Here is a 23,053-nt window from a genome sequence, read left to right on the forward strand (position 1 = left end):
CTCCAGAATATCATGCCAGAGGCTTTAATTTTAGCACAGTTGAAATCACATAGCAAGAGTCACCTTTGAGGTATGACAGTTTTAGTGAATTCTATAAATCCTGTTAGTGACACTGCATACTCTAAACTGCCCCTTGTTGACGCAGTTATTTATACCTACAAAAATACAATTCTTCTTTTAGTGTAGTTTCCTTAGAATTTAGATATATTGTTTCTACACACGGATTATAGATATACCTAAATAACAATTGGAAAATATGAAAGTATAAAAGACAAATAAATATCAACAAAGAGGTAATAAATATTTAATTATTGGTAATTTAAAATGTTAAAAACACATTGAAATGTTCCTATTATGGGGACATTATTACACTTATCTTTACATGTGAATAATTCTAGGAAAATGTTTATTCAAGAGCTAGAGGCAAAATTCATCCTTGTATTTGAGCATTTGCAGCACCACCCTTCATCACAGAAAATATGTTTTCCTAAAAAATGGTTGCAGCAAAATAGTCCCTAAAGCTGAGGTTAGAAAGGCTGCCAAGCAATATGGACCAGGTAGTAATCTTTTGCCTAGAGAATTAATTTAAATTTTATACGAAGTTAAATTGAGATTCCATCTGGAAGAGAATCATATATAATGGTAAATAACTTTGTTTCCTGGTTTTTTGTCTGTGGCTAACTGTAATTAAATACTTGCCTGTGAGTCACCATGAATCAAGTAAAACTCAGTGGTAGTATTGTAACTGAGATTTTTACTCTGCTTTGTCTGATTCCACTTTTAAATTACATTTACATAATTTACATTGTCATTCTTATAAGTTCTATTACTGCCAACTTTTGCTCAGTGGACACCCCAACTGTGTGTCCCTGTAGGGAGGTCAGTGAAGGAAGCTGAGGATGTAGAATAAAAATTAAAGGGCAGAATTAGACAATGCCATTATGCCTGTTTCACAACATTAAGACCTGGCTTGGGAAATAAATTGTTCTTGTCCCCAGTGATAAACTATGGTCTAGTTGTGTTCAACTTTTTATACACACAGTAAATTGTTTTGGTGTCAGATATTAGCTAGGTCTGCTGTCCAAGAAGAAAATATTCTTAAATCACTCATACAAGAAAAATGTGTCCCCTGCACAGGGACAAAATAAAGTTCCTAGTTTGTTCCTTGTAAAGAGGGAACAAACTAGGAAAAAAACACCCATCCTTACAAATACAAAAAAAACCTTTCTCACAAAAGCCGGAACTATACTGATTATGTCAAATATGGTCATAGTAGTACACAATGCACTTGCATTTTACAATGCCGATGTTTCTCATGTCAATGAGATGTAGTTCCCAGAGAGTAATTCTGTGAAAAGACAAGCTGGCAGCATTTACATGCAGTAGGTGTTGTATACATATATGTACTGTAAAACTAAATATATTGGTATTCTGGATCCATTTAAATTTCTCAGATTAATATGTTTTTGCCAATCCAGAGCTTTCAAGGCAGAACTGAGTAAAAATGTAAAATATTGAAAAAATATGAAAATATAATTACAACAATTCATGATACGGAAAAAGCCTTTGAGAGCCAGTTTTTTCGGGTATATTTGGGTTACTGAGATTCCCTCATCTTACCCATACAAATAAAAATGGTGAACCCAGAAATTCTTTGAGCTAATTCTTTGTCACTTAAAAATTATGAACCGAGCAAATGAGTGACATTAAAGTAGAACTAAAATTGAAGCTTTGTAACATTTCAGAAGTAAAACTAAAAAGTGCGCATTTCCTTACTATTGAAAACAATCTGTGCTAAGCTCTCTGATATGACTGACACCTTGCCCCATTTTTATTGCTGTTCTTTGAGTGGCAGACCTTTATTCACTAATAAAAAGACTAAAAACAGCAATTTGAATTCTTCAGGAAGATGAATAAGCAGCATAAGAATACAGAAAAATGGTGAAATATTTTCTTTTCAAGGCTGCAGGGGCAATAGTTGATCCATGCTTTATAAGTACTAGCTGCTGCTTTGAAGATGTGTTTAAGTCTACACATAAGGGAAAACAAGGAAAAGTTGTATATGCCGTATATTATTCAACATTATGTGTATATATACATATATTGTACATATATTGTATTATTTAATAATATACAACACATAACTTGAGTCACCTTTCAGTTACTCTTTCTAAAACTGTGAAAACAGTTGTAAAATTCAGATGATTTTCTGTTTTTTCTGATAATCCTCCACTGTAGTTTACTGTTTTATATCCCAGTATTTTCCAGCTTGTTTTCATAGAAAACAACATGAAGCCAAATGCTGTCAGTGTAAAGAATATTAAACATTCAGCTTCATTATCATGGTTTGTGAAGATACATTTCCAAACCCCATACAACAGCTCTGTGGAAATAATGCCTTATTAGATGTAGCAAATGCCACAGGGACTAGATGTGATGATTATAAAAACATTGAGAAAGAGAAAAGAAACTAAGACTCTTTGGGGAGTGGAAAAAGATACAAGAACTAAACCAGTAAATCCTAAATTAAAATCAAGGGGGCATGCAGAAGCATCCAAGGGGAAGAGCTAGCACACAGGCGAGTAAAATGAAAGACACTGACTTAGCAGGTTTTGGAAGAAAGTATTAAAAACAAACAAACAAAAAAAAACCCCCAGCAGACACAGCCTTATGTGTCTGCAACACCAAAGAGTTGACAGAGATCAGCTAGACAAAGATAAATATGTGACAGTGAAAAGAAATTCATACTCACAAACATACACAGAGACAAAAAGAGCAGAAAGTTATTAGTTAAAGCCAGGATGTCCTTATGACACTGATGTTTGCAAAGTGATTCTTTGCAGTGTGAATCCTTTGAAAGTGTGATCCCCATGGGATACCACCACCTTACAGATAAGGTGGTTTTTATTCTAATATTTGAACCTGTCATTTTAAACTGAAGGCCTACGTTAAGTCCTAATAAGTAGTTATCACATGAATGCTTGTGCTACTTATGGATATAATAATTGAATTTTTAACCTTAGTTCTACATCGCAAATGTACGTTGATCACAGTTGTTGTTCAGATAACAAAGGTTATAATAAATAGCAACATTTTTTCATAAGATTTTTTTAGCACTGCATTTATACAATCATTATCCATTCTCCAACACAAAACACTACATACAGAGTAAAAATTTCAAAGTAAAGGGCAAGGATAGGAGAGTTGGAAATCAGAACAAACGTGTCATCCTTTTAACAGAGTACCAAATGTAACTATGCTTAGAGCAGAAATTAAGAATTACCACTCAACCATGCTGTACCCAAAAATTAATGTAAATCTCAGGCCCAGAATAAGCAAACATGATGAAAAATTTAAGAGACATTTAGATTTATATAGCGTGTTGTACTGCACAGAATTGTAAGTAAATGATCTCCTTCCTGTCTTTATCTCCAGGAGGGACAAAATATAGACTTGAGCAGCGACTAAATGATTTTGCACTCATGATATTATGTATAATTGTAGCATATTTTCATAGCTCCTGATGAAGTCTGTAAAGTTTAGATCCGTCACATTTATGCTCAAATCCCCAGCTATGGAGCATAGGACTTCAATCTGTTCTTTGCTCAGGAAACCTTTAGTAACTGTTACAGATAAGACAACCACACATCCAGGTTTTTTTCTAATTTTTTTCTGACACATGGAGAAGATGAGTAAACCTTTTATGGGGTCATCTGTTAAAGGTAATCCCATCATGTGCTGTCTGCCCTCACACTCAAATTGTCAGAAGAGTCTACCAGGGATTTCATTCTTTCTCTGTCTCTCTAGTACAATTTGGATCAAAGAAAACAACTTCTTCTTTAGTTTTAACATCACAGAGAGGCCTGATTTTTGGTAATATCATCAGGGCAAACATAAGAGCAGCAACCACAAAACTACACTGCAATTGAGATGCTAAGCAACACAGTTCCAGAGAAAATTTTTCAAAAATCATCTTAATGAGGACTCAGCAGGACAATTCTTCTGGCGAATGGATAATGCATCCTGAGTGAGTGTTACAGGCAAGGTGGACTTCACTGGAGAATAACCCAAACCCAGCTAAACCCACTGTGTTACTGTTTCTTTCAGATTTGAGTTTCTAATTGTATTGATCTGCATTCTATTCTGCAAAGTGGTGTATGCTCAACATCTTAGAACAATATAAACAGTTACCAGACACAAGTAATTTCATAATAATGAAAAAAAAAAAAAATCATAAAGAGAGAGGGGGAGCACGTGCATGTGTGGAAACAAGTAGAAGACATAAATGTTGGAGAAAACAATGTGAGGACAAAAAGAGGTAATGGAGCTACAAGGAAATTACATTGGCTGTATTAGAATATTACCATGGCATCAGATAAGCTGGAAACAAGAGATATTAACCACTGAGCGAGAATTACTCTCATAAGATCTGTTGCTTAGTATTATGCACAAGCCCTGCCAGAGAGCTTGTGCATAAATGAAAGGGCCTTCTGTAACCATAGGTCATATGGTTCTCTGTGGCAAAACCATGCACAAAAGGAGTCCATGTCTAATAGCTGTATCTACTCAACAGCTTCACTTTCAGCAGCTTGCTACTGTCACCAGAATTTCAGAGGTTGCAGTCTATTTTATTTATTAGTTTCAGAATTAAATGCACCCATCTGGCAGGTTGGAAATCCCACAATAACATGACATTGACGGTTATGTCAAATAGACATTCCCGGATTGATTTGAATCACTAGTGATGGTAAATGCAGTACCTCTACTTCATTCATCTGAAAACCATTTCTCTCCCTGTTTTTTCTCATGCATGAACATATAGGCACTGCAGCATCTAAGAAATAAATCAATAAGTAAATCCACTAGCAAGTATAGTGATATCACCCCAGCATAATTTTATTGTTTTCATTTAGATATATACAAGGCCCTCAATTCCTCCCACTCTTAACAGTGGAGGATTCATCCCCCATTTAACCTTTGTGCACTTGCAAAATGAGTCAAGGTGTCTCCTCCTCATTCATTGCTATCATTAGAAAATTTAATGAAACTGTATCCTTTTGCAACTTGTAAATGGTCATTTGACAACACTTTACATCAAGAGAGCAATTTCCTACTTATCACTTATAACCAGGCCAATCACTTTCACAAACTGAACAGTAAATCTATAAAATACACTTCTATGCTTCACAGTGTTTGCACTAAGTAACTAGCAGTTAAAATTATAGACAGAGAAATAAATTTGCGCAAGTCAGATTGCAGAAAATGGCAAATAACCATTAAAGACATTAACCATCATAAAACAATTCCACAAAATAAAATGTCAAGGGTTTAATGGGGGTTAAAAATTGGAAGCTTTACCATAAAAATATTTATGACTCGACTTTCATTTTCTTTATCTTAATTTCTCTTCTGATTAAATTTTGCAGAAGTAAGTAAATTCTGTGTACTGGGTTTGTGTGTCAAGGTATTGGTAGGGAGGGTGTTCTCTGTGAGAAGACATTGGGATCTGCCTCCATGTCAGGAACAGGCTGCACACATGTGCGTGCCCCATCCCTGGAAGTGTTCAGCCTGAACCAGAGGGGAGCATCCCTGCCCATTGCAAGCGGGTGGGAACTACATGATCTCCAAGGCCCCTTCCAACCCAAGACTTTCTATGATTCTGCGATGCTGTGGCTGACAGAGCCAGTTCCAGCCTGCTCCAAGATGGACCTACCACTGCCCAAAGCTGAGCCCATCAGCAGCAGTGGCCGTTCCTCTGTTACAACACATTTAAGAAAGGGGAAATCTCCTGAGTAGCAGCTAGGAGATAAGAGGGAAAATATGTATAGGCCCTGTAGTGTCAGGGAAGAATGAGGCGAGGAGGCAGTCCAGCTGCTGGAGCAGAGTTTCCCCTCCATCAGGAGAAGACCACAACATGGAGGTCCACACTGGAGCAGATATCCATGCTGCAGACCATGGAGGATCCCATCCTAGAGCAGGTGGATGTACCATGAAGCATTTTCACCCTGTCTAGATCCCAGGCAGGAGTGGGTTTTCTGTCAGAAGTGTGGCCCAGGGAGAGGAACCCTCACAGGAACAATCCACCATTGAAGGGCTGTACCCCATAGAAAGAACCCACTGCTGAAGAATTTTTTTGAAGAACTGCAGCCCATGAGAAGGACCTATGTTTAAGAAGTTCATGAAAGACTTTTTACTGTGGGAGACAACCCACACTGGTGGAGAGCAGGAGGAAAAAGGAGCAGAAAAACAGACCCCAAACCACATTCCCCATCCCCCTGAGGCACAGAGGGAGGAGGCAGGAGAGTTGGAGGTGAAGCTGAACCTGCAAAGATGTAGAGGGATGGTGGGAAGATGTTATTACTTTTGTTGTATTTCTCAATATCCTACTCTGTTAATGGCAATAAGTGATATTAATTCCAAAAAAATCCTCTGTTTTGCCCCTAACTGTAACTGGTAAGCGGTTTCCTTGTTCTTTCTTCAACTCCTGTGCTTTTCCATCACATGTTTTTTCCTTATGCTATTGAGGAGAGGGAATAGACAAACTTGGTGGACATCTAGCAGCCTGACAAATACCAGCACAAAATCAGGTAAGTTTAAAAAAAAAAAAAAAAAAATTTTGAGATATATACATCTCACCTTTTTACACAGACACTCTATGATTTGAACACCAGCACTTTACAAGCTCTGAAACTCTGCTAACAAGGCATACACTCCAAAACACTTCAGTATTTCTGAGGCTGAATGTTTTTACTCATTTTTCTTACACATGCTTGATCAGGACACAGAAAAAAAACCCCTTAATCTAAACAATCTGTAGAGGATCCTGTACTGATGATATTCCAAAGTTAAAAATATATTGCTAAACATGTAAAGTAGATGCTATCTGCATTATTGGAGTGATTCAGCTGTGTAGACTTATTACATCCCAGTCAGAAGTGCAAGGGGGAGCAGAGTTCTGTGGCTTCAGGACCAGAATACTGCCAGGGTAGGAAGGATTTTATATTTTTTCCACTAAATATAGTGGAAATTCACTGATGAAGATCAGAATTTTCATAATTTTCCCTCAGAGACTACTAATGCTGTGGCTTTAATGTGTTGCTTCTGAAAGGAAAGAACTTGCACCACAATTTTGCTATGCTGTGACTGCAACAACCACTGAGCACGGAGTCCTACAGAGGATGTGAGTGACTGAAGACAGCACTGCAGCAGGTGCTTAAAACCAGAATACAGAAGTAGTTGTCACACACTTGTCCCCAGCTTTCCTTTTATTGTTTGGTTAGATTAATTTCCATCTCACCTATTGCAATGATTTAAAGTAGCTCCCTTAATCTTCTCCACACCTGACTAAACCTGTTTTCTATAGAAAGTCCATTTACACCTTATGAATAAGTGCTATCTGCTTACAGTTACATACCTCTAAACAGAGAACTGAAAAGCTGAAGTCCTTTGAATTTTCAAAGTCCTTTCAAATTTAAATCTAAGGAAGGATTGTCAGTGAAGCTGATGCCCTAATTACAATCACATTTTGTAGCACTGTAGCTTTGCTATTACTTTGCTTCCATTTGTGAGGTTCCACTTACGTCTGGTCAACATAAAATATTTTACTGATCGACCCTTCTTCTCTTTACCCTCATGTTGATACATGTGTCTTATTTTTTCCATGTTTGATTAAGGAAAAAAAAAAAATTCTAATTCATTTTAAAGTAGTTCTAACAAGAGTTATATTTCATGGCCTGGAACAGCTGATGGGCATTCAAAAAATTGAATTAAATATGCCATATTCATAGTATACCACACTCACATTATATGAAGTTTTCTCAGGGCTACTTTGAGACAAGAAAGAAGGCTTTTTTGAGTAAACCCAGAAATCCAGTGAGATAACCACTTCACACCTGCTGTGTGTCTCTGAACATGTTTTGAGAATTTTCCACAAATCTAAACTCAGCCTTGATGAAAATGCCTAAAGCTCTGCCTCCTTCAGTCTGTTAACACTAAGGTGAATTGTTCAGTGTTTTGAAAACTAAACAAACAAAAATCAGCTTCTTCATCTTTAAAATAATACTGTGGTTTTTAGACAGCAACCGGCATGAAGGTGCAGTAAACCTCTGGTGCCTCAGGGGCTGAAAGAGATTGCATTGCAGGGAAGCATGCTGTTTCTTCAAACTTGTCTGCAAAAGAGGAAAAAGTGATCTCTGGTATTCTCTACAGGCACTAGTGCCTCGAAGCTCTTCTGCCTCCTGAGGAACAGTCTCATAGACATAAAAGGAACAGCCTCTCCACCCCACTGAACAAAGTGTGGAGACTGTAACAGGTTTTTTCCCAGGAGATCCTGTTCCATATTCTGCACTTCTCAAAATATGTGAGTGCAAATAAAACCTTTCATGTGTCACGTCCGGATATATATCCAGGCAGGCATCTCAGTCTCAGTGATATATATTGATATGTATTTGCATCAACTCTAAAACAACTTCTGCAGAAGAAAAATTACTGCCAGAAAAGCACCACCTTCCAGAAGAAGCTATTTTCTAAAAGTCACAAACACAGGGGAAACCAGCCCACAGATTTCCAAATAAAATGCACTACGCAGCTCTCATAGCTCCGACATCCTCCCAGATACACAGACTCTTGTCTCAAAGAAACAACATGACCTTTTGGGCTTTACCAAACTGCCTCATTTTGCAAAAGTCAAAGCTCAAGAGGAAAATGTTGCTTCTTTTCCTGTTGTGTAAGTATATAATGAAATGATGAGGCAAGATTGTTGTTTTCTGCATAGAGATAGTTGGTTTGTGTTAAGGTCTAGGGAGTGTGACATTTTTCTCTGGTGCTGTGAAAGGCACAGATGCTCACAAAGGAGCGTGCACACTGGCAGGCCCTGCATTTTTTATTGTGGTCGATGGAGAAATGTGAGTATAGAAGGAATAATGAAGTATGCCTTAGAGCTATTCACACTCTCTCTTGTTTCTTCTGCTGATAAAATTGAAAATGAGAAAGTAATATTTTCTCTTTCTGACCCTGATAAAATCTTTGTATTCCAGAGAACAACCTTTAGCCTGAACACATCCCTCAGAGGCTTTTTCAAATGAAAAGAAAGTACACGATACAAAAATGTGGTCAGGATTCACGTAAGTTTAACGTTTGCAAACAAGCTAGGTTTACTAGGATTCTGGCTACTAGGTCAGTTCACTGCATTCCTGAGGAGTCTAAGAATTTATATATAAACTGCACTGAGTCATCTGCCACATGATAGAAAGTATTCCAAAATATCATCCCATATTAGTGTGGTGTTTTCTGAAAAAAAATCTATTAAAATAGAAATTCCACAGCATAAGGTTGCTGCAATTAAAATTGATAATTTGTTATTTAGGGAACAAATTCCTTATCAATTCTAAGTTAAACTTGTGAGTTTCAATAGTGTGTATTGAATCAAAGCTTTAACACATATTGAATGCACCATTAAATTAATTTATACTCACATGCCCTGAAATAAAATATATATTTCCATGAGAAAAATAAATATAGACCTCAAACTTCAACAATCCAACAATATCAACAAACTTTTTTTCCACCATAAGAAATGTGAAGTTTTTCAGGAAAGCTCTACAGAGAATGAATGACAAAATATTATTTTTTAACTTTCTCTTTACCTATAAGAATTTAAAAAAAAGTTTAAGTCACATAAATGCAAGAATGTGACTTAACAGTTCCTATTCTTGGATCTTTAAATATAAATATCTCCAAAGTATCAATAATTAGGCAACACACTTGGAGATGTTCAAGTTATAAATACTTAGTTAAACAAAGACTTACTAAATATGCACAGGGTACTAGGCTTCCTCTTTTAATTTTTGATTGAAAGTTAACCACAGCAAATGAGAATTAGGCGCTTGGAAAATCACAGGCATGGAGACTATGAATAAGGATACTTCCAAATTAACTTTGTCTTAAAATGTCTTGGCATACAAAGATTCACTTTGCTGCTGAATGACAAGTCTTTTTATTATTAACTTGTAGGTCATACATGTGAAATATGTGATAACACTTCCTTTACATTAAAAAATGATGGCATGGTGTGAGAAATGATGTTGTGAAAAAGAAATGAAAAATGGATAGCTTTCAGGCAGCAGGATGACATCATGTCTGCCACAGTGTATTACTACAGATGACATGCTTAAGTGGATCAGTGGCTCCTCAAGTCTGTTCTCAAAGTTAACTTTGTGTTTTAAACAGGTGTTCATTTTTCTAATCCAGGGCCTTGTCAAAGAAACTGAGGATGGGTTGATGCAAATGGGTTGATGCTATGAAATAGCAAATACGTCAATTTTCACAGATTTTGGAAATATATGAGAGAAAATCAGTAGAGTATGTCAATCAGCAGGTCATCCCAACAGCTGCTGTGCCAAAATTGCAAAGCCAGCAAGTTTCACAGTTTGGCCACATTTGATAATTTAGAGATGTATTTCTCTGTATAGCAAGAAGGCTTTTGGTAACTAATCTTGTCAATGTAGTTGATAATCTTTCTGAATAATCTCCTTGTATTAAGTAAATTGGCCTGATTAATTAAGTACGACACTGGTTGTCTCTCTGTGACTGTCGCTTCAAGCAAGGACAACAAAGCAAGCATATTATAACTGCTTGATGCAGACTTGTCTATGAGCCTACATCTGCCAGGCCATGCATTTTAGATTTTATTACTTGAAAATTATGGATCAATCATACTGTAAAAATAGTTAGTGTATCCAGAATGTACTTGGAGAGATATTGAAGGATAATTTGTCTGTGGTTGATTTTGGAGGCACTGGCTGTAGAAAATGAAATAATTTGTCTTAATTTCATTGCCCAGAAGTAAGAGGCTTTAGTACCACATTGTTTGCAGTGTTTTTAAAGTTAATTGGAAGTACAGTCATATTACCACACAAAATCAAATATATCTCTTTTTTTTTTTTTTTTTTTCAGTGCAAGTAGTAGTTTAACAATGAATGACTAATTGTCAGATTAGGGTTGTTCACCCATAGTGCTTAATTTATCTTAGGTACTCCTTAAGAAAATGGTCATTAATGGTTTGTGATCATTGATCATGTGACTTTCACTCTTTCACAAAGCCAAACTGATGCTGATTTTTCTCCTGACACTTGAGGCAAATTTCTCATGATCTGGCTCATAAAATCTAGCAGACTTCAGGTGAAGCTAGTTAGTGTTCAGATACTAAGAAAATGAATTGAAAAAGCTGAATCCATTCAATTTTATGCCCTGCTCTGTAGATAGTCCCTCTGGCAGAAGAGCAAGGTGGACTACTGTGGTGACAGCATCTTAAATCACCACATGTTCAAAATCAGAGATCGCATTACTGCCTTGAAAAAAATTGTTCATACAAACAAGATCTGAGAGTTTATAGAGAATTAGTGTTATGTCTTAAAAATACTATAATTCAGTTTTTATAGGAAGGCAGTCATTCTTTCTTTCATAGCTGTGTTTTTGTATCCACTAGATGATCAAGAAACTATTGTTTTCTCTTTTCTACAGGTATATCACAGTATCCAAAAGTAACAGCTTAATTTGGGAACTGTAGACTTTTTGGCAGACCTCCTTTCCCCTGGAGAGCAGAGAATGGCATGGGTTGGGGTGAAAGGATTAGACTCAACAACACTCTGTACCTCTGAAGAGGTCTGGCCAACCCTTCGCCTGTTGCAGAATGCCAGAAATCTCTGAATTGCAGTGAAAAATGAGATCCAAAGGAAATTCTGGTGGATAATTCCTACCTACAAAACAGACTGAAAAGCAGAGAGGAGATGTTGTTGACCAAAGAGGTAAAGACAGAAGGCTGTTTTAAGGACTGTGTGAGTAGAAGCACTTTAATTGTGCTGGCTCAATGGCAACAGTGTGGGAACATATGGGAACATAAGAGCTGTAAACACAGAAGTGTGAAACCTTGATGATTTCAGGGACAGACCTTTCATATTGTATTGAAAGGAAAATCTACCCATGCCTTCTTACTTGTTGGACTGCATAACACTCAAGATACAAGCTCAAACACTGAGGAGAAAGAGGAAGCCTGTTGTCAGTTACTGCAGTGCAAAAGGGATCATACAGAGAGTAAAATAATTACTTGTTCCTGAAAGATCAGCTATATGTAAGAAGAAAGAATAAGAATTTCACTAAGAACCAAGTGGTGATGAGGCTATGAACTGGTTTTCACATCAACCAAGGCAGTTACCAGAGAGTAGTTTAATGAAATAACACTGTCATTTGGCTTGAACAACTGTAGCAAATATTTTCTTTAATAAAAAACACTGAAATATACTTTACACCAGAAAGCCACGCAGATTATTATGGTCCCACTTAAATGATTGGAATAATTCTATGCATCATCAGAACTATGTTTTGTATCTATCGCACTTTGGGTCACTTCATTGTGCACAGTCCTTCAATGAGCTTTAATGGACATAAACTGATAGATAACCAAAAACTACAAAATCCAAAAAAATTGCTTTTAGAATGATGGGCAGGTGTGCTTCAGAGCAGTAAAGTTGTTCAGGCCTTTTCTAGTGTTATTCCATTTTTTCACTCAAGAGGCTGTTCTAGAAAAGTCAACCATGACCAAGTAGGTGAGATAACCAGGACCAGGCCAGTAACTAGCACCAGGGCAATGGGATAGATATGATCTGTAGGATATGGCTCTCAGTTTACCTGTTTTTATGTATCTGTTCTGTATGATTCAAAACAGTTTACAAATATTGCTGAAAATGAACTTCATGTTTATATTGTAAGTATTACTATTACTGCTATTATCACTATCATTACTATATCTTTTTTCAGCTAATCAAAGTGAAGCACCAAGATGTAAAGCTAATAATTTTAATGTGACACACACACACATTCAGGAATCATTTAAGTAGTCTTTTAATTTATATTATCAAACTGTCACTGAGGTTGGGAGCAACAAACACATCTCAAGGTTAGCCTTTTATTTAGCTAACCACACACAATGATTTGGACCAAAAGCTAATTAGCTGAGGTCACTGGGAAATTCACAGTACGGCAAAAAGTAAACCCATGTTTTCAAGTGCTGCTCTCTAAATACAGGATCTAGTCTGCTGCAGCCCACAAGGTAAATATCTAGGTCCAACAAATGAAGTTAGTGCATAGCCAGCTTTCCATCCACACAGAGAAATATATGCAGATGCATTGGCAGTGTAGACACTTGACTTTTTCTGCTTCTTTGTAATTAACACAGAAGCAGCGGACACAATAGATTGTTTCCTTTATTTATAACCCTCAAGAACAGCCAAAATCCCAAACTCTCATGCTCATGCCCTATCAATCTTGTTGAAACGTACAGAGTGTATGCAGGCTACAAGAAAGCAATGTGGCAGTGTATTGACTAATTTGAGATTTTGTGTCTCAAGAGACTTACACCAATCTTTTAGAAACTAAAGATGGAAGAATAATAGGAATGAGAAGACATGTTGAACAACCTCCTGCCAGTTCACTGATTAGAAGGAGATAATTAAAATGCTTTTTGCCACAGATTCGGCCTTGTAGGAATGAGCAGACCAAGTGGCAAATTGATCTCAAATCAATGAAGGAAAACGACATTGTGAAGGATAGGGAAACAACTTGAAATTAACTTCCTGTGATACACATATAGAAATTAGGTAGTATCCATAGTTTAGAGGAGAGACAGGACTGGTCAGAATTGTTGCTCATATTCAACAAATTCTGTGATACAAAAAGTTTCTTCAGTTGGTTTAAACAATCACATTTACAGCATGGTATTGTTTTCATCAGAGACTGTTCTTTTCTGTTAAATTCATTGCCAGATTACACTTGGGGATTTTTTCCTGGCTGTTTTTTTTTGGTTTTTTTTTTTTGCTAGCAACATCTTCCTATCCAGTGTCTCATCTTTGACATAACAATAGGAGTAATCTTCTGTTCTGTCACAATCAATACTTTTCTTTACACTCACAGAATTTTGAACACACTCAAAGCCTAACGCAGTTTCTGTGTCTCCTACACCCAGAATACAACATGAACCTTGCACCAAATGAGTTGTTTCCTTTGGCTTATCCACAAAATCTCACTTGTTAATTGCTATATCATTTTCAAAGATATAATCATAACTTCTGTGTGGAGAGCTATTTCCAATGTTTCAGGTTAAAATCCTTAATCAATATAGAGGTGTTTAGCTATTAGTTAACTCAATGTCCCTGGCTTCTTAACCTCCCCACTGAGACACTGTGCCCTCTTCTTTCTGTATGCTTAAAATTAACATTATACATCTTCCTACACTGTTTTCCTAAGTGCTCAATTCTCATTACTTGGAAAAATAAGCAAGGGCATATCTAAGAGCTAGAAAAATAAAAGGTACTACTTAAACCAAAATAACACAAAAAAGGGTGAAGATTAGCTCAGTTGTTAGACCATGATGCTAAAAACACCAAGGCCATAGGTTCAATCCCTACACAGGCCATTCACTTCAGAGTTGGAAACAATGGTCCTTGTGGATCCCTTCTAACTCAGAATATTCTATGATTATTCTGTAATATTTAATAACACAGAAAGCAACCGAAGAACATTTGTAATTTTCTTTGATACAGAACACTATCTAACAGTATTATTTCTATAAAAAACAGGTCTTAAGCTGCTTTCTGTAGAAAATATATGCAAGTGAAAGTAGCATTTTTCAGATGTAATGATCAAAATTCATGTCACCAAACTCTGTACTTCTATATTGTTTACATTTAAAGCACTGAGAATTTTCTAGACCTCACTTTGTGTCAGTGGAGGAAACAATGGAGAACACTATCATAAAATTGTTTGTGTGAAAGGAATTTGAATGATTATTTAGTTCCAATCCCTGTGTCATGGTCAGGGACACCTTTCACTATAACAGGTTGCTAGAGACTGGCCTTGAATAGTTTCTGGATGGGACATTCACATCTTCTCTGGGCAACCTGCTCCAGTGTCCCACCACTCTTACTGTAAAGAATTTCTTCTAACAATCTAACTTAAACCCACCATCTTTCATTTTAAAGCCTCTCCCCTTGTCCTGTCACTACATCCTCTGCAAAAAGTCCCTCTCTAGCTTTCTTGTATAACTCTTTCAAGTACTGGAAGGCTGTTATCTCCTGCTACAGTAGACAAGTAAAATGATGCAGGTGCTTCATCTCTTTAGAGATGTTTATAACTTTCTTTTCAATATAGGATACTGACAGCTGATTCAGATGCAGATGTCTAGACTTTAGAAGACTAAATGTTTGTGCTCAGCTAACTGGTATGAACTTCCCTGACTTTTCCTTCACAAAATGGTATCTTAGTTTCAGACTTCACTAAACATTTGTCAAAATTACAATTCAAGGGAATGTTAATACATTTTGCTCAGCAAGGAACCAAACAAACCATTTGTGATTAAATAACAAAAGAAGAAGTTAAAGGTGAAAAGGAGGTGAGGATCTGATGTTTGAATTTTGAATAAAATCAGAGCACCAGTAATGTACAGTGTTGCTTCCTAATGGAAGCTAATTCATGTTAGTAGATCTTTGCCCTCAGTTTGAGAGTTACTGCAGCTGAAATAAATGGGTCATGCTAGTTCTCACTCCCTTAAAATTAGCCTGGTTCCTTGGGTCAGGTGTGAGTGATAAATTCCTAACACTGAACCTGAATGTTCCCAGTTTCAAGAAAATATTTTCACTGTTCATAGGCTTATCAAGAATAGCACACTTTCAGATTCTCAAATAATTTTAAGTGACTTGGGAATATTTATCACAACTCTTCCACTGTATTTGTTATAGAAAATAGACAATGTTACAAAAAGTCTCTGAATGTGACCTAGGGCTATCCAAAGAACATGCCTTTCATCAAGGGGAATTTACTTTTTACATCAAGGGAATGTCTATCTGTTGTGTCTCTTGTATTTTGAAGCTCAGGCTAGCAACATCCATAGAAAGAAAGAAACTTGTTTGTATAAGTTAAGGTTAAATATTTTTTGATCAGCCTTAGCACCAGAAAAGTAGGATAGGTGACAGTAAACATTAAATCATCAGTATGACCAAAATATTGCCTTTTTTTTCTACACAAAGAACTTTCTTTCAAGTGGAGCTACAACAATTTACATTATAAGCAAAATTATTTTGTGTAAATTTGTCATCTCTATTTCTAAAACATCCTTTAAAATTATAATTTCACACTGTTTAGCAATAAAAGTATGATTTGCTAGAATTGTAATTTTTATGTCACAAACAAAAGGCCATTCTTAAAGCATCACCATTCAGTTGTTTAGAAGCTTATACAAAATTAAATTGTTAATGAATTACTAATTAAATTTTGGAATGACCTGAAATTAAAATAATAGAAAAGTTACAGTATTTTAAAATGCCCAAATTAATATTATATATATATATTTAGTAACTTCCACTGTAAAAAAGGAAAAAGCCCTTCAACGGCTGACATTCTAGAGAGATCATCATCCAAAGCAGCTTGTTTCTTCCTTGGAGTATTTCAGTGCCTGAATTCTGTCATCAAACTGTCACTATGATGGTTCAGAGCTGATGTCCAAAGGCAGCTGTGCATCCAGGCACATCCCATTAAAGTCACTAACACACTGTGCATCCTCTGACTCCATGAGTGCACATGCCCATACAATCAGAGCCTACCCATTTATCTGACACACATTATTGCTGCATCTGAGTGTGTACCTGACTTTCATGTATCCATGTTCAATTTATAAGCTTGGACAATGCTGTTACTTTATTTTACAGATGAGGAACAGGCAGACATATACAAAGTAGAGCTCAGTTCAAAGTATCTAACTTAGTCAACTGTACCAATTCCTGAGCAGCTTTCAGAGATACCTTTTTCTTCTGCCTTTGTCTTCATGTTGACATAAAGATGGAGATGCTGTGAGAATAATTACTACAGGATGATTTCAAACAAGAAATGCTCCTGCTATGAATGCTGTTACAGAATTTTTTTGTAAATATCATGCAGGTTATTAAATGGAAAAAATTGCTCCTATGTTTAGGCAATACTGTACAAATATTTTCAGTGAAAGATGGAAGTATAATTCTATGTTTAAAATTATATTGAAGAAGATATTAGATTAGGTATTCAGAATAATATATATGGAATAAAGCTATATCATATTGATCGGTATTTCCCATTTCCAGGTGTCTCATTTACTGTTCAATTTTGCCGTCAGTGTCTCATTTATTTTCTTTTTCTTTTTTTTTTTTTTTCCTCAGATTCCTCTCTCTTTTCTATTATTATTTCTTAGCAACTGCAGTTATATCTTTCCTCACCCACCACATGATATGATCCTAAAACCATTGTAGTTGTATTTCCCACCTAAAAAATCTGGATTATAAGAAAAAATTCTGTGCTTGCAATAAATGAAAAGCAAGTATTGCTGACTTTTAAAATAGTGTCACTAGCACAAAAGATAAGATTACCTAAACTTTGCAGATCCCATTATCTTGCAAGTGTTCAAGGCCAGGTTGATTGGGGTCCTGAGCAAACTGATCTAGTCAGTGGCATCCCTGCCTATGGCAGGAGGGTAGGAACTTGAAGGTTCCTTTTAATCCAAACCATTTTATGATTCTATGACAAAGGCAAGAACCACATACAAATGGCAAAACATCTTTATTTGAATGCCTTTTAGAACCCAAGATCACAGAATATTCTGAGTTGGAAGGGACCCACAAGGATCATTGAGTCCAACTCTTCAGTGCATGGCCCATATGGGAATCAAAACTATGACCTTGGCGTAACTAGCACTATTCTCTATCCAACTGAGATAATCTCTCTTCAATTCATGTAATTTAAAGTCTATTTCATCCTATGAAATATTAGAGATATGCCCGTTACTGGGAACACTAAAATAAGCAAGGACAAAGGCATGGCCAGTTAGTGGGGACACTGATTTAAGGAAGGAGAAATGCGAGTTTCTCTCCTCTGCTCTTACCCATGCTGCTGCCCTTTGTCTACCTTTGTGACCTCCTAGAGATATTCTGAGTGTTGGATGCACAAAAAAACATCACACAGTCTGTCCTACAATTCTCATAAACCCACGGCATTTTTTTTCTTTCATGCTGTCCCAGCCCTTAATAACACAACCCATTTTCCTGTTTGTGCCACATGCCCAAACATTGTTAAGACCCAACAGCTCAGAAGATTGCTTTGTGGCTGTTAACCTCAGCTAGGGCAGTGTTAGTTTGCAAGATTATACAGCAGTCATGTAGGACAGCAATTCAACACCTCATCTGTGTAGACAGTTAATTGCCCCTACACAGAATGTGTGAGAGTGTAGGTACTTAGCCATTATTATCCTACTATACCACCTATTATCAGAAAACTGAGTGTGTAATCAAGAACACAGCATGCAAAACACATATTTATTCTAACAGCAAGTCACAATGCAGGAAGAAAAAAAAAAAAAAAAACACAAAAAACAGCAACAAGAAAAAACAATTCACAAGATGTGTCTAAACGCAGGAGCTTGTCTTTCCAAAAGGAAGCTATTTCTTATTTCTGCTTTAACAGGAAGATATGTTATTCTACAATATGCTAATAGTTACTTAAAATATTGGATTTGTTAGAAAGAGATCATTTGTATGGCTTTCATTCTAACTTAACTACTCTTCCAAATCAAAATTTAAACAGCTTTGCCCCAGTCTACTGAGAATGGCTTCAGTAATAATGCACAGAATTTAAAGGCTTTTTCTGAAAACCAGTAGGAGGCAGCCCAATCTACCTTAAGTGCTTCTCTCTATTCGCCATCTACTTCTAGATCAAGTTCAACATCTGCTTTCATCTGTGGAAAGCCTAGGGCCCAGGTGCAGGCAACGACAGTAGCATTCTTAGGAAATGCTAGGAAAGCAGGCCAACTGCAGCAATTGTGCAGTGGAAACCATGATATACCTGAGCAATTTGATCAGCAAACAGGTCACCAAGCGGAACTTCCTTTACCTCCAAAGGACTAATGAAGGTCCACACAGGACACCTGGAGCATTGCAGGCACGGAAATACCCAGTTGTGAGTTCATCAGAATGTATGACAATTAAAATTAAAGGTAATTTTGGAATTTGAAGGTAGTTAACATACAGGTAAAGTAAGCATTTTCCCAAAGACAAGCAGTAAAGATGCAACAGAAGATAACAATGAAGAGAAAAAATGTAAACAGGTTATATATGTCTTGGATTTGGAGTGTTTTAGTCTGGGCTACTAAGCACATAACCTCCCAATATGACAGCACAAGTACAGCAGTTTTACATCAACTGCTTGCCATTTACATCAAATAAAGGAACACCCATTATGAAGCTGTTCTTGAATTCCATGCTTAAAGTTCAGTGAGCACATTTTAACTTTGGAGCAATCAACATATTATTGAATAGCAGGTAAACTATTCTAGGGCCAACCCTGGAATAAATAACTTGAAGTGCCAATATCCAAATATTTCTGACTTCTTTCAGTGCACCAGTTCAAGGCATCTGTGTTTGGAGGAGAAGCAGAAGAAATATATTCATGCTATTGTCTGAACATAAGGACATCAAATCACCCGAGGTGATAAAACACCAGAAACTTCACACAGATGACAGTAAAGAAATTGTTATGTCTGATGAATTAGCCAGAAGTTCAGTGAGGTGCTTACTGGACACCAAGCTTTTCCCCCCACTCCCTCAGCACTCAGCATATAGCCAGACCAGTCAATAAACTGTTATATGGTATATTTCCAACACAGAGACCCAGGTGTGGTCATTTCTTATCTAGCTGTTATCTAACAGAAACTTCCTTAGACTAACTTTGTCTATACCAGAGTCTATGGACTGCCATATATCCAAAGAAAGGGTTAATCCCATAGAAGATACCACAGGATTGTGTCCAAACCCTTTCAGCTTGAGCTATTTTTAGGTGATAGATTGAGAAACATTCTTTTAAATTTTACTTCAAGAAAGACAATCCGTATGCTGTTTTCATTATCAGCTCTTCCTTGAGCACTCTTAATACAAAATAAATTTTGAACTATGTAATAGAACAGAATAAAAGTCTGCCTCAGTGTTAAAACATTTCTAAGAGAGCTCTTTTATTATGATTTACATATATTTTTAGAGATTTAAGACTTAATGATGTCATCTCATGTTTGACTACAGTGCACACCCTGGATGTTTAGTTATGAAACTCTGATGTGTAATGCATAATCAAGGCCTTCCAAGTGAATAATGCAACAAAGGTTCATGAATATAATTAACCTGCTTTTAAAAAGGCAGAGAAATTAGGATTATATATGTATAAAAAAATAACTTCGGTCATTTAGTTACAGATTTATAGGGAAGACGAATACTCTAAAATAAAACTTTAATCTAATGTTGACAGTAGATAAAATTAAACAGGTGATTCATTTTTACCTCATACATGTTTCTAACATCTATAAAATGTATGCAGTCTTGAACTGCTCTATAAATCCAACCCATTCTTATAGCACACACATGGTAATACTTGTTTCAGATTTTTACAACTACCCTCAGATAAGAGAACTATTGTCACAGCACCTACATTTTACAGTCTATTCACGGCATTTCATAGTCAACAGTATCCGAGTAGATTCTACTCTTTTGCATATAAAAGTCATCATCAGTACTGATTACTCCAGCCTTTATTTCCCCTAGTATAGGACAATCATTCTTTCGAAGTACAGTCTAATAAGTTTCATGAGTTGAGGTATACACACTCAACGCAATTTATATGATATTTTCTCTACACTGAGCCTGAGCAATACAAAATAATAAAAATACTATGGAAAAATACCTGTGCTGCTCTCCAACAAAAGTAGAAAGAACCTATTTTTATGGTCTCAAAACTACATTTCTAAATGTTATAGTGGTTAGCAATCTATATTTTAAAATTTGGATATGACATCATTAACATTGTTTTTAGCCATCCTAATTCAGGCCTCTTATATATATGCATTATTTTGGCACAGACTTCTACACAGAACTTTTTTTCTCCCAACCTTATGATTATTTAATAAATTGTTCTTTAATAATTTGTGTATTTATACTGTCTTGACATATTACTATAGATAATTAAAGCCTTGTGGACAAAAATTACTCTCAAAAGTTTTTATAGTTGTTAATAATAGAGTTTTTATTAATAAATCTACATTTCTATCACATCATTTGAAGAAGGTAAAAGGTATTGCTCTATTTTATAGGTAGGGATATTGGGCACAAGAAATGGGGAAGGCCCTGCTTTCAGAATTTTGTCACACTACTTATCTATTAAATACATTAAATATTACATTAGACCAAATTTAAGATGCTCAAGGAACATCTATTTATACCTATGAGTTTTTGGTCAAATAGTCCTGAATTACAACAGCTGGACAACCAGAAAATAAATAATTAAAGTAGCACAAGGAGTGGATGAAGTACCTTCTAATATTGTGTAGAAAACACTGGGGAAATAGCCAAAATCAGACATAGAACACTGTCAGGTACTGATCTCTGACCTGCCAGTGGCATAGTCCAGCTAGATCACACTTGCCTTCAGGTCCCCTCTGAACCTTTGTGGAGTTCCTGCAACCAGAAGATATTTTTATTGTGGCTGACTGAGTCGGAGCGTGTCAGTTCAAAGTGTCTGAAATTATGTGAAAGTTGTGCGCCATGAGATCAAGTTAATGCTTCTATAAGGTGCAATTGAGGATACGTACTGTGTAAAATGGGGTATGGCATGAGGGCAGCCAAGTCTAGGAGCATAGAGCCTGATGGCATTGAGGATTACACGGAGTAGAAGGGGCCACACCTGGGCCAGACCTGCCCACGATGCCTCCCAGGAGCACTGTCTAGCACACAGAGTTTCAACAACTAAGCACTCTGTCAGTATTTTTATCTCCTCTGCTCAGGTTAGGAGTCCAATCTCCATGACCAGGTGGTATCACTGAGTTCAGGCTCCTGATGAGCAACCTGTTCCACTGTTCCATCCACCTCCTTAAGATTTTGGGTTTTTTTTCCCCTAAAGTTATTATGAACTTCATAAACCAGAATACATATCTGGTTTAGTTTGTAGCATCATCAGTCATTACCAAGAAAGTTTGTCAGTATTGTAGCTATACTTAGAATAGTTGAAGGCATATATTAGATTACTTTTGAGCCTTCTTTTCACCACTGTAAAGAGGCACAGATCCTGCAACCTCTTTTCACAGGTGATGCCCTAGGCCCATGTCATCTCGATCGCTGTCGGCAGAACCTCTCCAGTTTGTCCATGCCCCTTTTGACGCACGAGACAAGAAGTGGACTTGGAATTGGGAATAACTGTACGTGGGATAACATTTTTCAGTTGGCTGAGCTTGTCTTTTTCTAAGGCAGCCCAGTAAATTTGCATTATTTGCAAGGAGCGCATCATGCAACTGCGCATGGATTTGTTGCAGTGTGTGTCTACAATTTGTACTGGCCCTATGTCTGGACAAATTGTCTCTGAGAGTACTACTCTGAGCACATTAATGTAGTTAACTTACAATTTGATGTCATTTGGGAGATAACTCTATAAAACTGAACATTTCCCCACTGACAAGGAAAAAAGTTTCTAAGACCTTTGTTCTTATTAACATGACTTAGGAACAGAATTCTTTTTAATAATATCTAGCAGATTCTCTTATTTTCAAAAGGGAATGTTGAGTAGACATATAGTTACTTCTAGACATAGTTCTTTTACTTCTAGTCCCAACTGTATTTTTTTCTGAGCATTTCTGAATTTCTGAGTTATTCACAAGTCTGTTACTCTATTTGCCCATTGGAAACTGTAGGCTTATATTATGAGATTAAATCACATATGCCTGAATTTTAAATCCTACTACTCAATATTTTTTAGAATATGACATCAGATGCTGATTAAAAATTCCCACTCATTACTCATTCTTCAGTATTCTTCTCTGGTGTTTGTCTGAGTGATTATTACCAGTGTATAAATGCAACAGGTTGATGTTTTGAAAGTTTAAAGTATAATAGAAAAGACTTAGCTTTTACTCTTCATTATTTTCACTATGTTAAAATAGGCTTTTTGCCTT

At 36.4% G+C, this 23,053-nt stretch overlaps 1 long non-coding RNA gene across 1 annotated transcript in view; it reads right to left on the reverse strand.

The window, feature by feature from the left end:
* LOC120749063 (uncharacterized) overlaps nt 1-23,053 on the reverse strand; it is a 76,033-nt gene that overhangs the window by 40,099 nt on the left and 12,881 nt on the right. The gene's annotated exons all lie outside the window — the stretch shown is intronic.

Source organism: Hirundo rustica, chromosome 2, assembly GCF_015227805.2.
Source record: "Hirundo rustica isolate bHirRus1 chromosome 2, bHirRus1.pri.v3, whole genome shotgun sequence".
In the NCBI taxonomy this organism is placed as follows: Eukaryota; Metazoa; Chordata; class Aves; order Passeriformes; family Hirundinidae; genus Hirundo; species Hirundo rustica.